Source organism: Electrophorus electricus, chromosome 7 (assembly GCF_041902795.1).
Source record: "Electrophorus electricus isolate QZ-2024a chromosome 7, ASM4190279v1, whole genome shotgun sequence".
Taxonomy (NCBI): Eukaryota; Metazoa; Chordata; class Actinopteri; order Gymnotiformes; family Gymnotidae; genus Electrophorus; species Electrophorus electricus.
The window spans coordinates 31,580,001-31,597,701 of record NC_137503.1 but is presented as its reverse complement, the minus strand read 5'-3'; the positions used below and the strand labels follow the sequence as shown (position 1 = coordinate 31,597,701).

Genomic DNA, 17,701 nt, shown 5'->3' with positions numbered 1-17,701 from the left:
AGAGAGAGAGAGAGAGCAAAATGGGGTGGGTTGGTGAGCAGAGAGAGAGAGAGAGAGAGAGAGAGAGAGAGAGAGAGAGAGAGAGAGAGAGAGAGAGAGAGAGAGAGAGAGAGAGAGAGAGAGAGCAAAATGGGGTGGGTTGGTGAGCAGAGAGAGAGAGAGAGAGAGAGAGAGAGAGAGAGAGAGAGAGAGAGAGAGAGGGAGAGAGAGAGAGATGGAGAGAGAGAGAGAGAGAGAGAGAGAGAGAGAGAGAGAGAGAGAGAGACAGAGAGAGAGAGAGAGAGAAGAAGTGAGGGGGGAGAAAGCAGAAAATCATTTGTCACCCTGCCGAGTAATAATTCAAACCTCCGCTTTGAAGACTGGGATTCGCACTGGGCACTCAACCTAAACCAGGATCGCTGTGGCCACGTCCAGCATCTGAAGCTCAGGCTCCGCCCTCATGCGCCGGCTCCGCCCTCACACCCTTCTCTGCTCTCTGCTGAAGTGTGGACCGCCCCCGCATCATCCATCTTAGTCCTTCAAGCCCGTGTGACCGGGTCCGATGGTGCATTTTACGCCCGGGCTCCGTCGCCATGAAAGCGAACGCTCCCACCCTGGACCAGCGGGATGGGATGGGGGTGGCAGGAGAGTGATGAATGAGCAGCGAAGACAACAGCATCACGGAAGCTACATTTGGTCAAATTTGAGAGGGGGAGGCCATGTCATACCTCGGACGTGCAAGCGCCTCTAGAAAAGTCCGACGGCGTTCCACCTGGCTCAGTCTTCAGCAGAAGCCTGTTTCCATGGCTACGTTTTTTCTTCCATGCATGTCTTTTGCCTTTCTGCTTTTGTTCGTTAACACACGGCTTTTGCGTTCCTGTCTTCTCAGCGATGTCCCGCGTACTTTCACAACTCACATCTTCACTGTAGGTGGTCATTTCACAGAGATGATTTCATTGTGAATGGAATTAATACGACAAAAATTATTTTACTGTGCTGTAGGTGACTTAAAAATTATATTGAGTGTTAGATTCTTTTAGCTTTGCCATTTTTGGACACTAATGGGCACTAATGTTCCTCCAAGCCTGAAGTGGGCCATGGTTAACTGTGTGTGTGTGTGTGTGTGTGTGTGTGTGTGTGTGTGAGTGTGTGTGTGTGAGTGTGTGTGAGTGTGTGTGTGAGTGTGTGTGTGTGTGTGTGAGTGTGAGTGTGTGTGTGTGTGAGTGTGTGTGTGTGTGTGTGTGTGTGTGAGTGTGTGTGTGAGTGTGTGTGTGTGTGTGTGTGTGTGTGTGAGTGTGTGTGTGAGTGTGTTGTTGGTTCAGTCCCCCCCCCCCCAATCACTTCACATATTGTGTGTTTACCTTAAATGACCTGGCGACGGTTTGCTCAACGGTGGAGTTGGCATGAAGCATGAGTGCTAGTGCATGGACGCCAGTCTGAATAACAGTTTGAATACAAGTTTGGCTTTACAACAGAAAACACTTGTGTATCTCCCCCACCACACACACACACACACGCACACACACACACGCACACACACACACGTTAGCTCCACCCTGCCGTAGCGCTGGATCAGGTCTATGGCAGAGGCGGACCCCGGCAGAGGGGTTTGGAGGTGGGGGCAGGACTACTGTCGCACCCCTGGCCCACGTCTCCACAGGAGAGCAGAGTCTTAATTAAGAGCGCCGGAGAGAGGGAGGCTAATTAGCACGGTGGATGCGGCGAGAGAGAGAGAGTGTAGTGACAGAGTGTCCTTTACTGAAGGGTGTGAGGCAGGGGAATAATTAGACAATAACACCCATCAAACAATCAGAAAGAAAGAGACAGTGAGTGAGAGAGAGGTGGAGAGAGAGAAAGTGAGAGATTATTCTGCTCTCCTTCCAGTGGGCACAATTCTTTTTTTCCCCTTTGCTTCTTTGTCTGTTACAGAGTTCATCAGGAGGACTAGAAATATCAATAATAATATTGCACAGAGCTTAATCAAACCAGGAAGGAGGGAGAGAGAGAGAGTGAGTGAGAGAGAGAGAGAGAGAGGAGAGAGAAAGAAAGAGAGAGAGAGAGAAGCAATGTGCAAGGCCTAGAGCCCATATATTCATTTAGCTCTTATTAATTGCATATTGATTAGTGTATAGAGCAGTAATACAGTAATATAATGTTCCAGTGATTCTGTGGTTTGGGGGTGAAGGTAGAGGTGCTGTCTGATTGGTCGGTTTGGGGAAGTGAACATGCCCATATTTGGGAGCAGCAGTGGTGAGTAGAGGAGTGCTGTGATGGGAGGGTGTGACCCAGCGCTCTTTCATAATTTCATTAGGCTGCACCTGTGAATACAAACCTAACTCTTCTTGTAGATTATATTCAGTGATTGTCTGCATGTACATGTGTGTCTGGGTGTGTGTGTGTGTGCATGTGTGTGTGTGTGTGTGTGTGTGTGTGTATCTGGGTGTTTGTGGGTAGGTGGGTGAGTGTATGTGTCTGGGTGTTTGTGTCCATGTGTGTGTCAGTAGGTGGGTGAGTGGGTGTGTGTGTGTGTGTGGGTAGGTGGGTGAGTGTGTGTGTGTGTGTGTGTGGGTAGGTGGGTGAGTGTGTGTGTGTGTGTGGGTGTGGGTAGGTGGGTGAGTGTGTGTGTGTGTGTGTGTGTGTGTGTGTGGGTAGGTGGGTGAGTGTGTGTGTGTGTGTGTGTGTGTGGTAGGTGGGTGAGTGGGTGTGTGTGTGTGTGTGGGTAGGTGGGTGAGTGTGTGTGTGTGTGGGTAGGTGTGTGTGTGTGTGTGTGTGTGTGTGGGTAGGTGGGTGAGTGTGTGTGTGTGTGTGTGGGTAGGTGGGTGAGTGGGTGTGTGTGTGTAGGTGGGTGAGTGTGTGTGTGTGTGTGTGTGGGTAGGTGGGTGAGTGTGTGTGTGTGTGGGTAGGTGTGTGTGTGTGTGTGTGTGTGTGTGGGTAGGTGTGTGTGTGTGTGTGTGTGTGGGTAGGTGGGTGAATGTGTGTGTGTGTGTGTGGGTAGGTGGGTGAGTGTGTGTGTGTGTGTGCGTAGGTGGGTGAGTGTGTGTGTGTGTGTGTGTGTGTGTGTGGGTAGGTGGGTGAGTGGGTGTGTGTGTGTGTGTGTGGGGGTAGGTGGGTGAGTGAGTGTGTGTGTGTGTGTGTGTGTGTGTGGGTAGGTGGGTGAGTGGGTGTGTGTGTGTGTGTGTGGGTAGGTGGGTGAGTGTGTGTGTGTGTGTGTGTGTGGGTAGGTGGGTGAGTGGGTGTGTGTGTGTGTGTGTGTGTGGGTAGGTGGGTGAGTGGGTGTGTGTGTGTGTGTGTGTGTGGGTAGGTGGGTGAGTGGGTGTGTGTATGTGTGTTTGTGTGGGTAGGTGGGTGAGTGGGTGAGTGGGTGTGTGTGTGTGGGTAGGTGGGTGAGTGTGTGTGTGTGTGTGGTAGTGGTAGTGTTGTCTCCTCACTCTGGCTCCAGGGCTGTTTGCTGGGTTCATCTGGGGTCTTCAGGCTGGGTCTTGGTGCACCTGCTGTTTCCTGATTCCTGCCCTCCTGGCTCAACCATCAGTGTCAGTGTCCAACTGCTCTGCCTCCACCCGCTCTAACTCCACCTGCCCTTCGTCGACCTGCTCTCCACCCGCTCCACCTCCACCCGCTCTACCTCCACCCGCTCTGCATCCACCTGCCCTATGCCATTACGCCCACAAGAATAACAAAGGAGGATCCTATCACACGTTTCAACATTGAATGTTATGTTTATATTGTTGTTAAATGTTGTTAAAACTCAATCCCACCACACACACGCACACACACACGCACACACACACGCACACACACACACACACACACACACACACATTCACTGTTACTTACCTACCAGTGTGTGCTTATATCAGTTGAGTTTCTGTCCTCTCACTCTCTCTCTGTTAAAGCACTGAGTGAATATCACAATCATTCATACTGAGGTAACCTACTTATCCCTCTCTCTTTCTCTCCCTCTGTCATTCTCCCTCGCTCACTCCATCTTCATGTTCTTGGTGCCATCTTACACCTACAAACAGGATTTCCATCCCTGCCGGTTATTTGTAAAACTCTTTAGTGTCTTAGTGTCACCGTTCTCTCTCTCTCTCTCTCTCTCTCTCTTTCACACACACACAGACACACACACTCACACACACACACACACACACACACACTGTGAAATAATGCCCACTTATCCTATCAGACACCCCATTCTTGCGTGGCTTCACTCGGAGGTGACTGAGAGTGTCTCTGTGCGCCTGTAGCTCTCACCTTTACTCACGACTTCACTGAAAAGAGGCTGTTTGGAGCTTTTCATTTGCAGTGGCACAGGAGAGTGTGTCCAATAACAGCACCTGTCTCAGCTGTGCGCAGGTGAGGGGAGCTCGTAACTGGACCAGGGCATGTCTGTGTGTGTGTGTGTGTGTGTGTCTGTGTGTTTGAGGGTGTGTGTGTGTGTGTGTGTGTGCGCGTGTGTGGATGCGTGTAGCATTGTAATGTTAAGAATATTACACTGTCATATAGTTCCTTACTTCTTTACCTCATGATGGCCTGAGTGTGGATGGATACCTGATGGAATTCAAAGTGTGTGTGTGTGTGAGAGAGAGAGAGAGAGAGAGAGTATCAACATGTATTCATGGGCACAGCTTTAGATTATCAGCCTGTAAAGATCCTTTATGGCCCCTCTCTCTCTCTCTCTCTCACACACACACACACACACACACACACACACACACACACACACACACGTGAATGCTGACAGAGGTGGTGGTGAAGTCATAAGTAGTCCCAGTGTTCCAGGACAGCGAGGTACAGAAGAACAGTCATAAATATACAGTAGCACCTGTCCAATAACAGCCTGACCTGCCAGTGAGGGGCGTCGGCCTGTCTCCCCCGACAACCACTGATCTGCCCCACTGGGAGGGCACCTCAATATGACGACCAGGACAGATGGATTTGCATATTCATAAATCCTAAAGTATGAAAATTATCACGTTAAGAAAACTTTTCTCCTCTTGCTCCATATGGTGGACTTTTTGTAGAGATTACAAGTTCAGGTCCTCTTTGAATTACTGTTGCTTTTGTTTCTATGGGAATATGGGGGGGGTCTAACAGCTGTTGTGAATAGGGGCTTTTTTTGGACTTTGGTACATGGTCAGTAGGGCGCGAAGCAATAATTTAATACTGCTCCTCCACAAAGAACATTAATTCAGTTCAACTTCCTGTCACTCCTGATATACAGGAAGTGGCCATGCTGGCAGGGGCAGGGGTGTGCCAGATATAAATAGCAAGACTTTTGCTTGAGCTGCTATGTTGGCTGAATGGTGGAGGAAAGAGTGAGTGCGTCAGTGTCCTGGACAGAGAGATGTTGTAGATGAGACAAATCTGAGTGGGACAGGAGACGTTTAAGCAAAGGCATGTCCACTGCATCAGAGCGGAGGTCAGCGGTTCCTGTGAACTGTCCAGTTTAGTGGAGCAAACCGGAATGTTTGCAGGTACTCAGACCTCCCCTCACTCAGACCTCACCTCTCAGACCTCCCCTCACTCAGACCTCCCCTCTCAGACCTCCCCTCTCTCAGACCTCCCCTCACTCAGACCTCCCCTCTCAGACCTCCCCTCTCTCAGACCTCCCCTCACAGAGAACTCCCCTCTCAGACATCCCCTCACTCAGACCTCCCCTCTCTCAGACCTCCCCTCACTCATACCTCCCCTCACTCAGACCTCCCCTCTCTCAGACCTCCCCTCACAGAGAACTCCCCTCTCAGACATCCCCTCACTCAGACCTCCCCTCACTCAGACTTCCCCTCACTCAGACCTCCCCTCACTCAGACCTACCCTCTCTCAGACCTCCCCTCTCTCAGACTTCCCCTCACAGAGAACTCCCCTCTCAGACATTCCCTCAGAGGAAGGGACGTTAATTTCTCAGTGCTCGGAAACCGGTTGTGAGGCCTCTCACGAGCTGTCGTGCTCTACTCTCCCATCTGTACTGACAGACGTCACCACCCTCTCATCTTCCAACCACCAGATTACTTCCATAAACACACACTTTCAGATCTCAGAATGGAATGTATGTTCCTCTGCTCTGAGTGGGGGAGACCCTGAACGAACTTACTGCCTTGCTGTTCTTCATAACGGTGTGTGAGTGATGCTAACGGAAGGAGGCGAGAGAAAGGGAACATTAGCAGCTGGACAGTCCGATTCCCGTCCCCTGCCGGGTGCCACGTCTAGACGGAGATCTCTCTGTCGGTCTTTTGGGGTACGTGAATAAAGAGTGCACTGTGCACCTACTTATTTTGCACACCGCCCACTTGTGCATTTTTCAAATGATCTCTTGCGTTTCATTGGTTTAGTAGAAAAGATGAATTCCATACGTCTGTGTAGAGTGTGTGTGCGCTTCGAACTCTAAACGGTCCTGTCTGAATGACAAAATGTTTGCAGCCAATAGGAAGCAGCAAAATAAAGGTCTTGCATTTGGACTCGTCAGACGGACCGCCTGTACCGCAGCTTGGCAGTTCAAACGGGCCGTATCGCTTAAGTCAGGATTTTACAGGGCAGTGTGAATGCCCCATGCCTGCTTTCTGAATCAGTCCGAGGCAGACGTGTTCTTTGGTTTGACCCACGACCCTTGAGCTTCCCTGTGAATTCTGCTCTTCTTCTTCACACTCCCCTGTACCGTCCCACCCCTGCGCCAACAGTAACGCCTCTCGAAACGTGAAGCCAGCCTGTGTCTCCTCTGGAGAGGCGACCGTGAGCAGGGGTTTTGCTGGGAAATGAGAGGGGATTTGCTCCACTGCCACTGTGCCCCCGAGGCAAAGCGGAAAGAGAAGTTGAGAGGAAGCAGAACACGCCGGTAATGGATGCGATTCAAGGATGCGATGCAGAGACGCTAGCATCCGGCTGACAGCAGTAGCCTCACGCCTGCGCCTGCTCTAACTGCATGCGTAATGTCCCCGTTCCCGCCTTGTTTCTCTCTGCTCTTAAATAATCTCAGATTGCTCACCTCGGCCCCCTAGAAATACCCAGTGACAACAAACAGAGTACATTAACAAATAAAACTCGAGACAGCACCTGGTGAGCCTGTTTCCCTGCAGGCTTGTGTGATTGTGTTGGTGTAATATCAGTAGACTTGTGTCGAGAACTCCTCCTTTCTTTCTCACCCCTCCACCCCGGCTTCCCCCCCCCCCCAAAAAAAACCTCCTTCTGTCTCTCTTGTGTCTCTCTTGTTTCTTACTGTACATACATTATATTATGCAAATTTGCTCAAAACTGAAATGCTTATTTATTTTCGCCTTCCTTTCCAAAAAAAAAAAAAAAAAAAGTCCATTTTAGCTGAATGCTTCAAATTTCCCCGGAGGTGAGAAAGAGGAATGGCTGGGCTCGACACGGATGCATAATGTATGAGGCCTCCACCTCTCTCCACCTCTCTCCACCTCTCTCTCTCCCTCTGGCTCAGTCTGGATGTAGTATTTTTATGAAAAAAAGAGAGAGAATGACAGAATGAGGGAGGGCATGGGGAAACCGACCGCGCGGTGGAGAACAGAAGTGGGTGGTGTAGGTGTGTAAGCTGTGATGATCTGTCCAGTTCACCTGCTAATGGGGTACTCTCTCTGGGTGGGGTTTCTAGGACTCCAACCCCTGGATCGTTTCGTTTGCGATCTCTTTGTACCTTCTCAGACTGCAGACTGTGTTTACCTACATCTTTCTACATGGGTATATCCATGGAGCACGTTGGTGCGCACACGTGTCTGTGTGTGCATGCGTGTGCGTGTGTGCCAGTATGCATGTTTCTATTTATCTGTGCATGTATAAATGTGTGTGCATGCATGTCTGCATGCGTGTGTGTGTGTGTGTGTGTGTGTGTGTGTGTGTGTGAAGGTTTGTGTGTGTTGTCTGACAGATGGCAGGAGGTGGTGGGCCCATGGTAACAGATTTGTAGTGCAGAGAGTGTGCCATCCTCGCCGGAACTGAAGTGGATAAATAATTTAGCTCTCATTCATATTATGCAGGGAGAGAGGAGCACCTTGGAATGGGCCTCCTCTTTAATTACGCAGAAGTAGCCAACGTTCCCGGCGCTCCTGGGAGACACCGTGGAGCCGGACGGCCCAGCCTAGGACTGCCTTAACAAGCTGCGCCCAAGCCCAGAATCTGTTAGCTGTGTTTATATCAGCCTGTGTATTGCCCACACCTGTACCTGTGCCCAGACTACCTGTGAAAAAGGTGGGGTGGCATTGTTCCCTATTCCTGTTAGATTTTTCTTTTATAAACTTAGCTGATCTTTGACCAACCTTGGAGTGGTCAGGCACATTTTGCCAGACACAAGGTGAGTGACTCAGGCTTTTTTTTTTTTTTTTTTTTTTGCGACATGTTGCTAAGTAACAAAAAGCCATGGCCTCAAAACACAGTCCAGCTCTGCATCACCTGCCTTACATGTTCAGAAGGGGGGGAGGGTATAGAGAGAGAGAAGGCGAGGGAGGGAGAGAGAGAGGGAGGGAGAGAGAGAGAGAGGGAGAGAGACAGAGAGAGGGAGAGAGAGAGAGAGGGGGAGAGAGAGAAAGAGGGAGGGAGCGAGAGAGAGAGGGAGAGAGAGAGAGAGAGGGAGAGAGAGAGAGAGAGGGAGAGAGAGACAGAGAGAGAGAGAGGGAGAGAGAGAGAGGGAGGGAGAGAAAGAGAGAGAGAGAGAGAGAGAGAGAGAGAGAGGGAGAGGGAGGGAGTGAGTGAGAGGGAGCCAGAGTGATTTTGCAGGTTGAAATGAAGCATGGCTGAATCATGATGGAGTGAACTCAGGAGCTGCACTTCCCCACGAAAATGGCGCTGACAGCCCTGGACCAGGAGAGAGGGAGACAACAGCGGCTCAGGGAGCCAAAAACGAGATCAAAGTTGACGCGAGAGAGCAGCAAGCGGAGGAAGATGAAAGCAAAGAGCAGAGGGGCGCGGAGGTGGCCGGAGGGAGAGAGCGGCTGGGCAGAGGAGAAGCCGCTCGAGGAACCATCAGCCGGCTCCACCTTGGGCTCGGCGCCCAAGCGGAGCTTCTGATTTTCCTGCTCGCCGTTCGCCTCGAGAACGGCCGTGACTGTAGCCGAATATTAACAGCCCCACCTCCACCCACCATCCGCCCTCCTGCCCGATGGCCACCTACTCTTCATCCACCCTCCCTCCATCCTCCCAAGCTCCCTACGGAGCAGAGAAACCACCTGAATTTATCAACCAAGCCATGGATCATTCCCCCATAACCATTAGGCACATGAACCTGCCCTCATGTGGTGTGTGTGTGTGTGTGTGTGTGTGTGTGTGTGTGTGTGTGTGTGTGTGTGTGTGTGAGAGAGAGAGAGAGAGAGAGAGAGAGAGAGAGAGAGAGAGAGAGAGAGAGAGAGAGAGCGATGCTCTATCATTCTCTATCAGTCAGCTGGCCTCAATATTCATTGCACGCTGCAGAATGATAGCTCTTCACATCTCATCCACATCTCATCCACATGCAGCATGATGAGACATTTATATTAATAAACTAACATCATAATGAGCTATTATGGAGATCTAAATCGCAATAAGGATAACAGACACTGGAAGGACACAAACTCTGTCAGTCTTTCTCTGTCTCCTCCCCTATTCCTGTCTCACTCTCTCTCTCTTACAGACACACACACACACACACACACACACACACACACATACACAGCTGCTTGTTGGCAGTAGTACTGTATCAGTCAGCCTCTGTGGTGGCACCGGGTGGTTTCATACTCTGCTAAAGGACCGGGATGAGAGCTCTGAGCCTGGATTACAGTCTACCTAACATACTGTAGCAGTGTGCGTGCCTGTTTACGTGCATATGCTCTGTGCAAACATAGCAAAACAATACTCCCACAGTGTTGCTAGTCATGCAGCAGATAAGTAACATGTTACCTATTACCTATAACGCGTAACCAATCACGTGTTACCTATTACCTGTAACATGTTACCTAGAACGTATTACCCACAACGTGTTACCTATTACCCATAACGTGTAACCTATAATGTGTAACCAATCATGTGTTAGCTATTACCTGTAACATGTTACCTAGAACGTGTTACCCACAACGTGTTACCTATTACCCATAACGTGTAACCTATAATGTGTAACCAATCATGTGTTACCTATTACCTGTAACATGTTACCTAGAACGTGTTACCCACAACGTGTTACCTATTACCCATAACGTGTAACCTATAACGCGTAACCAATCACGTGTAACCTATAACTTATTGCCTATAATGTATGAGGCCTCCACCTCTCTCCACCTCTCTCTCTCCCTCTGGCTCAGTCTGGATGTAGTATTTTTATGAAAAAAGAGAGAGAATGACAGAATGAGGGAAGGCATGGGGAAACCGACCGCGCGGTGGAGAACGGAAGTGGGTGGTGTAGGTGTGTAAGCTGTGATGATCTGTCCAGTTCACCTGTGTAACTTATTACCTGCAACGTGTTACCTATTACCTATAATGTGTAACCCATAACGTGTAACCTATAACGTGTTACCTATAACGTGTAACCTAAAACATGTTACCTATAACGTGTAACATATAACGTGTAACCTATAACGTGTAACCTATAACATGTTACCTATAACGTGTTACTGTAATGGCCCGTGTGCCACAGGGCGTGGAGCAGGACGCACAGACTCCCTCGAATTTGACAGAAATTTATTGACGTTGAACATATACAACGACGGAAGCACTCACACACAACATTAACGGTAGACATGACTACACATTAACTGTCTCAAACAGCGTGAACGTCAACACAGGCTACAGCAATATTATTGTGGTTACACAAACAGCAACAGACATCAGCAAACAATGACCAACAACGATGCACACACTAGGGGTTTATATACAGATGGACACAGAACACTAAACCCCGTGCAGGAGTGTGCTATCACGAAGGGCGTAGTTTCAAAGTAGACAAATGTGAATCCCCCTGCACGCACCGAGCCGGACCACGTGACTCATGGGAGGGAGGAGCGTTCCGTGACAGTTACCTATAACATGTTACCTATAACGTGTAGCCTAATACCTAAGTCTATTACCTAAGATATAATAATGCATTAGATTTGAACACTGGGTAATATTATCACTGTTGCCGTTTCGGTTCATTTTCAGACAACTTGGTGTTTAAGTTTCCAACAAATATATCAATGACAATGCTGGCTGGCTACTTTTCACTAATAATTATTATTATTATTACATTGATAATATTTACATTATGTAATAGCCTAAATATTTAAGCATTACCAAAATAAGCCCATTAGTGGATGCTAAAGTATCAATTACACAGTAATAGCTTTGTTATGGCTGTCTTCTAAGGTCCTTTTGGTCTAGACCTACTTTAAATATTTTTTTGTCCTTCATTTGAGGGTGTTTTGCGAAAGCAATGCAAGAGTAATATAACACGTAATTTGAACCAGAAAACAATATAGTAACAAATAATATAACAAGTAATTTCAACCAGAAAGCAATATAGTAACGGATCTTATTACTTTGAGTTGAAAGTCATGTATTGTAATGTATTACATCTCGAAAGCAACTGCACACAGCAGCAAGCACACAGAACCTTCACTCAGACAGCGAGCGTCTGCAGAGGCCCTAACACAGGCTGGATGTGGCCTGCACACTGGGTCGAGCCCTGGACGGCTCCACGCCTGGTTAAACGGCTCCGCCGGGTCCCTGTTCCTGTGGTTTCAGGCTCACAGGTTCCCACAGAGCGCTTTCTAGGTGTGATACTGTGTCAAAGATTACAGACAACTGTGAAACACCCTGCAAATTCAGCCCTCCGGTGTCTGTTGGCAGACTCTGGTACCAAAAGATGGAGACTTTTTGTTTTTTTCTCACTTCCCTGTGAATTATTAAACACACTCGATCAGCACTTCTCTTCACTCAGCAGTAAGTGCATCGTCCTTTTTAAATGTCGGTATGGGCAGGTAGAGTTTGATGATTGCTTGATGTTATGACATAATGGTCTGTAAAGTTGAGAGGGAAACAAGAGTGTGTTGTGTTAACGTTTGCATGCGCGACACAACGCCACAAACAGAATGCATGAGAGTGTTGCAGACTTTAGTGCACATGCAGTAATGATCTGACCTCTGTAATTCCTCCATGCCAGCCTGACAGACGGGTCCTGCCAGACAGACAAGTCCTCTAAACTTATGAAGTCCAACAAAAAGGACAAAAGACCTTTTCTTTATTCCTGTGAGCACATTTGATGCTCAGACATTAACACACACACACACATGCATATTATCATTGCTTTCTGAATGTTAACAGCAGGATTATATGGAAGTTAAAGGTTAATGTGGCTGTTGCTGGAGATCTAATGCAGCCCCCGGAGCATGTGACCATGGGTGGTCACAGAGAGAGGGGCTCAGCGTTTGGAGAGTGGCCGAGTATGTTTGGTGTCGTGTGTGTGTGTGTGTGTGTGTGCGGGACAGGGAGAGAGAAAGAGAGACAAAAATATGGGGCACATTCTAGACAATGCTATTTCTAAAAGGTCACAGCTCATGTAGTGTGAAATAGGGTCCTGTTTCCCTCTCCCTCGTCTTGAAACTGAATGAAGAATCTTTGCTATGCCTTGACCGAATTCTGTGTTGCATTATGCATCAATGAGTGTGTGTGCGTAGTAGTGTTGTATGTTTACGCGTGTCTGTGCGCGTGTGCACACACATGAGTGAGTCTCAATATGTTTTTATGCATTTTGGGTACACACCAAGATGGACTGGTGAATTTAAAATTAACCCCCTATCCAGTGCCCATCTGACAATACCGTGTATGAAATCCAACGTCTCTAACCCTGATGTGCCCTCCAGATTTGGTACCTGCTTACACACTCAGAGGGAATAACTAGGGATCCTTGTGTTGTGTCGGTAGAGCCGAGAACGCCGACATTATAGGATGTCGGCCGTATCATTACTGTGGTCCTTTCAGGTGTAGAGCTCGGTGTGTTGTATCTGCTGCTGCTGCTGCTTCTCCAGCAACAGTTCAGATTTGGTTTCATTATTGAAATGCACAACAGCCACTGGTAAACAAAGCATCCGGTGGAAGGAGGCATACGATCCATAGACGAAACGCGTGCATTTGAGAGGAGACGCGTAATCCATTCTTCGGAGGAGTCCGAATTCCCCGGAGCGCTGTGGGGTCAGCCGGCCTTGCACCAGATCCGTGTTGTTAGCGGCAAAATGCAGACATAAATCAATATAATGACATAAAGATAGAAATTAGAGGCGGTCTGAACAAGCGGCGAACCTGCCATCGCGCGCTGGCTATCAATTATTCAGCAATGCCTGCTGGCTAAATAAAAGGGGAGGAGGGCCGGCATTTTCAATTGATACACACTCAATTTCCTGTGTCCAGGCAGGTCAGATAACGCAGAGGGAGAGAGGGTGCGGACCGTCCGGACGGCCGCGTTACTCGCGTGGTCATCTCCGATTCGCAGCAGGGCCGTGTGAGGTCATTTTTAGTGTCACTGCGGGACTGCGGGACCTCGGCTGACCCGGGCAGTGTTGTGGGACAGTGTTGTGCCACTCCATGCTGCTCTTTTGTTCGGCCGTGTAACGAAACAGACAAAAGCAGACGGCGTGAATCTAAACGGATGTTACAGAACATGTCTGGTCCATCACAGGGGAGCAGAGAGGATCATATGCACACGCAAAGCACGCTGTTATCGGTGCTCTCAGCATGGGTCTCAAATGTCGTTTCTGTTCGGTGATTTTCACTGAAGATGCAATTCTGTTTCTAACAGGAGTTCCCTTTGGCAATGATAGACACATTTGCGTTTCATGGGCCTCCTCTCTGCCTCTTCCGGGAGCCGTGGAGCTGAACTAGGATGACAGAAGCGCTGTCGGTGAACGGCGGTGCCGAGGTGACTGTTCCCACCGCGCCGGAAAGCACGGAGAACAAACACCACAGCTCTGTCGAACCTTCAGAGCTCGTACACGCTAGGACGAAGACTAGATACCAGCAAACGCCTCTTAATTGTTCTTCCTGAGAATGTAGAAAATGTCACATCCTGCCTCTCTCTCTCTTTCTCTCTTTCTCTCTCTCTCTCACACACACACACACTTTTTTTTTGTTGTTTTTTTGTTTTTTTTTGTTTTTTTTTCAAACAATGCCTGACAGTACCACTGGATCCGTCCCTCCGAAATTCAGAATTTCTGTTCAGAGCTTGTAGGCACTCCACGCTGCTGTACTGTCCCAGGAAGAAAACAGGTTATCACAGGGTCCCTAACCAGTATAGCACCTCTCCTCTCTGACGAGCGGGTGGGCGGGGCTTTCTGCATGGACCAGGGGTGGAGACCGGGACCTTTGTTTTACTAGGCAGTGAGGTTGGAGCAAGAGGCAGTAGGATGTTAAAAGGGAGGAGTGAAATACTCCTAAATGTCCTAAATGTTTGAGAAACGATCTGTCCCCAAGGACACCAAGAGACCAGGAAGCAGCTGCAGAATATGCATACTGTCTCTCATCCCTTCTCTCTCTCTCTCTCTCTCTCTCTCTCTCTCTGTCTCTCTCTCTCTCTCTCTCTCTCTCTCTGTCTGTCTGTCTGTCTGTCTGTCTCTCTCTCTCTCTCTGTCTCTCTCTCTCTCTCTCTCTCTCTCTCTCTCTCTTTTCTTTCCACCTCCACTCAGTGTCACAACTGTCAAGACCAAAAAAAGAGAAGAAACTCACAGAGTAATTGAACAAGTGAAGAATGCCTCAATTTTCATCTTCCTTTGTGATTTCATGTCTAACGCGTTTACAATTACGAAGTCAGCAGCAACTCCGCAGTGATTAAAACTATGAAATATGCTGGCATTTAATTGCAAAACAGGCCGTGTTATCTGAACAGTCGTCTGGCATTATGGTGTTTTAAAAGAAAAACCACACTGAGGTTCCAGACAGCTGTGGCATCTGATACGTCAACACACATGCGTGCTTATGCCACTCTTATGCCGCAAACTCCATAATTCATACTCTTACACTGGCAGGCATTTCCTTTCAGACATTTCAGACTTTTTGTGTGGGAACACGGAGAGACAGTCAGGTGTTTCTCGCTGTCTCACCATGTCTCTGTCTGCTTAAACCCCGTGTCTGCTAGTCCGTGCTGCTGGGGTCATTGTTCGGTGTTTAGCGCTCCGTGCGGGGCTCGTCCTGTTCCGGTTCCCCATGGTCCCTGTCTGGGTGTTTATTTTGTTCCTAGTCCTGCTCATTTGCTGGTTTAGTGTTTGCTGGTTTAGCGTTTGCCTCGGGCGAGTTTGGCTTCTGGCTTCTGGTTCCGTTTCAAGTCCATTCCAATCTTGTGCCTCCAATGACATCGCTAGCTCCTGGTCCTTTGACCATGTTACGGACTAAAAGAATGGGTCTGCCCTTAATAAACATCGCTCCGCTCAACCTTTGCATCCCGTCTCCCGTCACACATCCTTGCATGTGGCTACACACTGAAATAAAAAAAAAAAAGACTCATTCACTCCCAACATCCCCGTGTGTCTGTACTCTGAATGCGGCCGACTGGGTTAGATGCTCCGCATCTACGCTGCACGCATTGCTGGGGCCAATTACTTGCAACTGGGTATTTGTCTAATGCCCCTTTATATTGTCCTGGAAGAATGCGATATCACCAGGGCGCTGAAGGTAAGGACTCCTGCATGCATGTTCATTTGGTCAGGAACTGCTTCATTCTGAGAGCGCTCCGTCGCCGAGGTGACGGGTGACTCTGGAACTCGGCACCGTGTCAGCCAGTGGGCTGAAGGTGTCCAGGGATGGATGGAATAATCACGCTGGCACTAAACACACATGCAGATTCAATCTTCCCAAGGCGTGCCCTTGTTTATGGGGCCCACAGGGGTCATTTTAAGCCTGAATGACGTGCTTGCTAACAGCTACTGCTCTGCACTGAGCGCAGGGCAAAAGAGACCCACGCCTGGTGGAACAAGAGAGACATAGAAGGTGGAAAAAAATGAAAGAACTTGAGAAATATTGCCCCATTGGGAAATATGTCATATAAAAGCTATCAAGACAGGTTATCAGAGTATATTTTAAACACATGGGGTGTGTGTGTGTGTGTGTGTGTGTGTGTGTGTCCACTTGTTTGGTGTGTTTGCATCTCTCTCTGTGTGTTCTTTAGAGTGTTAGAGCTGACAACCTCCTAAACATCCTTCAGAATCTACACCCACTATCTCCTCTCCTCCTGAGACTACACCCACTGTCTCCTCTCCTCCTGAGACTACACCCACTGTCTCCTCTCCTCCTGAGACTACACCCACTGTCTCCTCTCCTCCTGAGACTACACCCACTGTCTCCTCTCCTCCTGAGACTACACCCACTGTCTCCTCTCCTCCTAAAACTACACCCACTGTCTCCTCTCCTCCTGAGACTACACCCAATGTCTCCTCTCCTCCTGAGACTACACCCACAGTCTCCTCTCCTCCTGAGACTACACCCACTGTCTCCTCTCCTCCTGAGACTACACCCACAGTCTCCTCTCCTCCTGAGACTACACCCACTGTCTCCTCTCCTCCTGAGACTACACCCACAGTCTCCTCTCCTCCTGAGACTACACCCACAGTCTCCTCTCCTCCTGAGACTACACCCAATGTCTCCTCTCCTCCTGAGACTACACCCACTGTCTCCTCTCCTCCTGAGACTACACCCACTGTCTCCTCTCCTCCTGAGACTACACCCACTGTCTCCTCTCCTCCTGAGACTACACCCACAGTCTCCTCTCCTCCTGAGACTACACCCAATGTCTCCTCTCCTCCTGAGACTACACCCACTGTCTCCTCTCCTCCTGAGACTACACCCACAGTCTCCTCTCCTCCTGAGACTACACCCACAGTCTCCTCTCCTCCTGAGATTAGTACTTTGCTCTGCCAGATGACTGGGTCATGGCCGTGCGTGCATGCGTGCATCTGTGCAGCAGCCCACTGCCCATGCTCTCACTCGAGTGACGTGCACATCTGCGAAACGCTGCTCCCTCAACCCCCGTGGGGCACAACTGCACTCCTTTATCCATCCCTCTGTTCCTCTCTTCCTCTCTTCCTCTCTTCCCCTCCAGGACCTGACTAAGAGCCTCCTGTGGGCCTGTATGCTGCCGGAGATACAACAGGGCTGTAATCCGGAAATGGAAAACAGCTCAAGCGGTTACTGAGTGCAGGGTCTCATAATGGGGGATTTCTAAGAACCTGGCGACCCATGCAGGGCCATACTATGCATAATACAGTGGGTCGGGTGTTGCGGAAATGCACAGAAGCCCGCGGTTAATGTTTGCAACTTTGGTCAAATGTCTGATAAAATAAATCTAGTGAAGATAAATGGAGAAATGGGTAGATGGTGAGGGGGTGGAGGAGGAGTCTTCTCCACCCTTTCCAGGAGGGGTCTCTAGAAAACTGTCTCTAGAAAAGCTGCTTCCACTTTCCTGTAATCACCGTGAAGCCTCGCCGGTTACTGCCAGCGAGGAAACAATGTGCCGCTCTAACAGGAACTCCGGGTTCAGCGTGAGGAACGTGCTGCGTTCCCGCTGCGCGACAGTCATTAACATTTTTCACTGCCTGATACAGACACGACGCTGAAAATCAGAGAGAGAGAGAGAGAGAGAGAGAGAGAGAGAGAGAGAGAGAGAGAGAGAGAGAGAGAGAGAGAGAGAGAGAGAGAGAGAGAGAGAGAGAGAGCCAGACCGACCGACCGACCGAGACCATGCAAGCAGAACGAAGTCCTTTAATAAAGCAGCACAGACAGAATCAAGCAG

At 49.1% G+C, this 17,701-nt stretch overlaps 1 protein-coding gene across 1 annotated transcript in view; it reads left to right on the top strand.

The window, feature by feature from the left end:
* The window catches only part of dab1a (DAB adaptor protein 1a), a 241,903-nt gene that overhangs the window by 50,221 nt on the left and 173,981 nt on the right, over positions 1–17,701 (top strand). The gene's annotated exons all lie outside the window — the stretch shown is intronic.